This window comes from Schistocerca americana, unplaced genomic scaffold (assembly GCF_021461395.2).
Source record: "Schistocerca americana isolate TAMUIC-IGC-003095 unplaced genomic scaffold, iqSchAmer2.1 HiC_scaffold_47, whole genome shotgun sequence".
NCBI classification, from domain to species: Eukaryota; Metazoa; Arthropoda; class Insecta; order Orthoptera; family Acrididae; genus Schistocerca; species Schistocerca americana.
In genome coordinates this window covers 120,001-125,000 of record NW_025726203.1, presented here as the reverse complement: position 1 = coordinate 125,000, position 5,000 = coordinate 120,001, and the positions used below count along the sequence as shown (strand labels likewise).

The 5,000-nt window shown below is 50.7% G+C and overlaps 1 non-coding gene across 1 annotated transcript in view; it reads right to left on the bottom strand.

The window, feature by feature from the left end:
* LOC124584019 overlaps window positions 1-637 on the bottom strand; it is a 1,910-nt gene extending 1,273 nt beyond the window's left edge. Inside the window, exon 1 of the ribosomal RNA XR_006974439.1 lies at window positions 1-637. This exon is cut by the window's left edge and continues 1,273 nt beyond it. This is a non-coding gene — a ribosomal RNA (small subunit ribosomal RNA).
* Between the last annotated feature and the right edge of the window lie 4,363 nt (window positions 638-5,000).

The following is a 5,000-nucleotide window of genomic DNA, read 5'->3' as shown; positions in this document are numbered from 1 at the left end:
TAACCGCAACAACTTTAATATACGCTATTGGAGCTGGAATTACCGCGGCTGCTGGCACCAGACTTGCCCTCCAATAGATACTCGTTAAAGGATTTAAAGTGTACTCATTCCGATTACGGGGCCTCGGATGAGTCCCGTATCGTTATTTTTCGTCACTACCTCCCCGTGCCGGGAGTGGGTAATTTGCGCGCCTGCTGCCTTCCTTGGATGTGGTAGCCGTTTCTCAGGCTCCCTCTCCGGAATCGAACCCTGATTCCCCGTTACCCGTTACAACCATGGTAGGCGCAGAACCTACCATCGACAGTTGATAAGGCAGACATTTGAAAGATGCGTCGCCGGTACGAGGACCGTGCGATCAGCCCAAAGTTATTCAGAGTCACCAAGGCAAACGGACCGGACGAGCCGACCGATTGGTTTTGATCTAATAAAAGCGTCCCTTCCATCTCTGGTCGGGACTCTGTTTGCATGTATTAGCTCTAGAATTACCACAGTTATCCAAGTAACGTGGGTACGATCTAAGGAACCATAACTGATTTAATGAGCCATTCGCGGTTTCACCTTAATGCGGCTTGTACTGAGACATGCATGGCTTAATCTTTGAGACAAGCATATGACTACTGGCAGGATCAACCAGGGAGCTGCGTCAACTAGAGCTGAGCAGCCGGCCGCCCGGGAGTGTGTCCCGGGGGCCCGCGCGAACACGCAAGCGTCCGCTCAATTATTCTGCAAACAGGAGGAGGCTGAGCTCCCCTGCACCATACACCTCGAAACCCTCTCAGGTCCCGGCGGCGCGCAGCGCCGTCCTAAGTACTTGGTCGGGTTCGAGAGAGGCGCAATCGCCCGGAGTTTGGCGAGTAGACGCTTTAGGTGCGACCACCCGTGCTCCCAACTGAGCTTGCCGCTGCCGACAGAGGCCCGGGAGCGTGCTGTCGTGGCATTGCCGGCGGGAGACAACACGCGCCACCTACGGTGACCGGCAGCTCCAACGCCAGCGCCACAGAAGGACAAAAGCCCCACTTGGGTGCCGAAGCGAACTCTCCCAGCACAGCGCACGCGCCAACACGTCCGCACAGCTGCGATACAAACCACCTGCGAGAACCGCAGAGGCGACCGAGCAGCAGACGGCGTCGCGGCGCCGAGCGCCGGGCGGCGGCGCATCCTCAGCGCACACAGTCCTCAATCGGACCAGCACACTGCAGATGTCCACCACGCTTCGCACCGGGCCCGCGAGGACCTACTTTGGCCGCACGGCGCCGCGTGCAGGGTGCGCCGGCGCGCAGCTGCGCCGCCTGCCGCCTCCGTCGGCCGGCGCGCCTGCCACTGGCCGCCCCCACCAGCCGGCTGTAGCGCGTGCGCCCACGCACCGCGCGGCCAGCACGCCGGGAGGCCCCCCCTCACCGGCCGGGGACGGTCCCACCCAGCCACTGCCGCGTATCGCTTCACACCCAGATGCCATTCACGTTCGTGGGCATGGTGGGTATCGCTGGAACAACCGGTTGGTAGCTCAACCGATCGTCGCCATCACTGATTCACCTCTAGCGAGAACAACCGCACCACAACGGTTTACCAGTTGTTCATTTGCGTAACGTCACCAGCAAACGTAGGCGTCCATCGCCATTTGCAAATTCAACGATTGTTGCATGCCTGTGTCAGGTGTCACGACACACTATGTCTGCCCACATACACGCAACAACATGTGCACGCTTCGCGAACACGTGGAAGGTGGCCCCCGTACGTATGCGATGTCCATTGCGCGAACGACTGTCAACCGGCCTCTGTCGCATGTCGCAGATGTGGAACGCAGTGCACCATGCTATCACGGTGTGTGAGAAGAGACGACTACGTCTGACAACACGCGCCACTACATCAACAGACGGCTCATGCTGATCGCCATCCAGGGCATACCACACTGCAATCCAGCTCTTATAGGGAGACGACACGTAGCTGAGTGCACAACATTTGGACCGCATGGTTCGCCGTTGTTGGCGCAGTCGTTGTACGGTCACATGTACCACGATGTATCATTCAGTACATGAGGACCAATGTGCAGTACAGTGTGTGATTTGGACGTACAACATCAGCGGACAGTTGACACAGGCCGTACCACAGCGTAGGCTAAGTGCTTCGCCATGCAAATGCCAATGAACAACTGCAAATGCCAATGAACAACTGCAAAGGGCATTGAGCATGTACGTCCTGCTGCCATCCACATTACAGTGTATAGCTGCAAGGTGTTTAACATGAAGCGATACACTGGGGACCGGGCAGTGCGAGTAGCAAACTATATTGCGGGGGTTGCAGTTAGGCAACACTACACTAATTTAACGCGTCGTATGACAATTACAGAGCAGGTTAAGGCCCAACGTGTGTTGGGTTAAGGCCCAACGTGTGTTGGGTTAAGGCCCAACGTGTGTTGGGTTAAGGCCCAACGTGTGTTGGGTTAAGGCCCAACGTGTGTTGGGTTAAGGCCCAACGTGTGTTGGGTTAAGGCCCAACGTGTGTTGGGTTAAGGCCCAACGTGTGTTGGGTTAAGGCCCAACGTGTGTTGGGTTAAGGCCCAACGTGTGTTACGTTACGGCGCAACGTGGGTTACGTTACGGCGCAACGTGGGTTGCGTTACGGCGCAACGTGGGTTACGTTACGGCGCAACGTAGGTTACGTTAAGGCGCAACGTAGGTTACGTTAAGGCGCAACGTAGGTTACGTTAAGGCGCAACGTAGGTTACGTTAAGGCGCAACGTAGGTTACGTTAAGGCGCAACGTAGGTTACATTAAGGCGCAATATAGGTTACATTAAGGCGCAATATAGGTTACATTAAGGCGCAATATAGGTTACATTAAGGCGCAATATAGGTTACGTTAAGGCGCAATATAGGTTAGGTTAAGGCGCAATATAGGTTAGGTTAAGGCGCAATATAGGTTACGTTAAGGCGCAATATAGGTTACGTTAAGGCGCAATATAGGTTACGTTAAGGCGCAATATAGGTTACGTTAAGGCGCAATATAGGTTACGTTAAGGCGCAATATAGGTTACGTTAAGGCGCAATATAGGTTACGTTAAGGCGCAATATAGGTTAGGTTAAGGCGCAATATAGGTTAGGTTAAGGCGCAATATAGGTTAGGTTAAGGCGCAATATAGGTTAGGTTAAGGCGCAATATAGGTTACGTTAAGGCGCAATATAGGTTACGTTAAGACGCAATATAGGTTACGTTAAGGCGCAATATAGGTTAGGTTAAGGCGCAATATAGGTTAGGTTAAGGCGCAATATAGGTTAGGTTAAGGCGCAATATAGGTTACGTTAAGGCGCAATATAGGTTAGGTTAAGGCGCAATATAGGTTAGGTTAAGGCGCAATATAGGTTAGGTTAAGGCGCAATATAGGTTAGGTTAAGGCGCAATATAGGTTACGTTAAGGCGCAATATAGGTTACGTTAAGGCGCAATATAGGTTAGGTTAAGGCGCAATATAGGTTACGTTAAGGCGCAATATAGGTTACGTTAAGGCGCAATACAGGTTACGTTAAGGCGCCATACAGGTTAGGTTAAGGCGCCATACAGGTTAGGTTAAGGCGCAATACAGGTTAGGTTAAGGCGCAATACAGGTTAGGTTAAGGCGCAATACAGGTTAGGTTAAGGCGCAATACAGGTTAGGTTAAGGCGCAATACAGGTTAGGTTAAGGCGCAATACAGGTTAGGTTAAGGCGCAATACAGGTTAGGTTAAGGCGCAATACAGGTTAGGTTAAGGCGCAATACAGGTTAGGTTAAGGCGCAATACAGGTTAGGTTAAGGCGCAATACAGGTTAGGTTAAGGCGCAATACAGGTTAGGTTAAGGCGCAATACAGGTTAGGTTAAGGCGCAATACAGGTTAGGTTAAGGCGCAATACAGGTTAGGTTAAGGCGCAATACAGGTTAGGTTAAGGCGCAATACAGGTTAGGTTAAGGCGCAATACAGGTTAGGTTAAGGCGCAATACAGGTTAGGTTAAGGCGCAATACAGGTTAGGTTAAGGCGCAATACAGGTTAGGTTAAGGCGCAATACAGGTTAGGTTAAGGCGCAATACAGGTTAGGTTAAGGCGCAATACAGGTTAGGTTAAGGCGCAATACAGGTTAGGTTAAGGCGCAATACAGGTTAGGTTAAGGTACGACATAGGTTAGGTTAAGGTACGACATAGGTTAGGTTAAGGTACGACATAGGTTAGGTTAAGGTACGACATAGGTTAGGTTAAGGTACGACATAGGTTAGGTTACGGTACGACATAGGTTAGGTTACGGTACGACATAGGTTAGGTTACGGTACGACATAGGTTAGGTTACGGTACGACATAGGTTAGGTTACGGTACGACATAGGTTAGGTTACGGTACGACATAGGTTAGGTTACGGTACGACATAGGTTAGGTTACGGTACGACATAGGTTAGGTTACGGTACGACATAGGTTAGGTTACGGTACGACATAGGTTAGGTTACGGTACGGCATAGGTTAGGTTACGGTACGACATAGGTTAGGTTACGGTACGACATAGGTTAGGTTACGGTACGACATAGGTTAGGTTACGGTACGACATAGGTTAGGTTACGGTACGACATAGGTTAGGTTACGGTACGATATAGGTTAGGTTACGGTACGACATAGGTTAGGTTACGGTACGACATAGGTTAGGTTACGGTACGACATAGGTTAGGTTACGGTACGATATAGGTTAGGTTACGGTACGATATAGGTTAGGTTACGGTACGATATAGGTTAGGTTACGGTACGATATAGGTTAGGTTACGGTACGATATAGGTTAGGTTACGGTACGATATAGGTTAGGTTACGGTACGATATAGGTTAGGTTACGGTACGATATAGGTTAGGTTACGGTACGATATAGGTTAGGTTACGGTACGATATAGGTTAGGTTACGGTACGATATAGGTTAGGTTACGGTACGATATAGGTTAGGTTACGGTACGATATAGGTTAGGTTACGGTACGATATAGGTTAGGTTACGGTA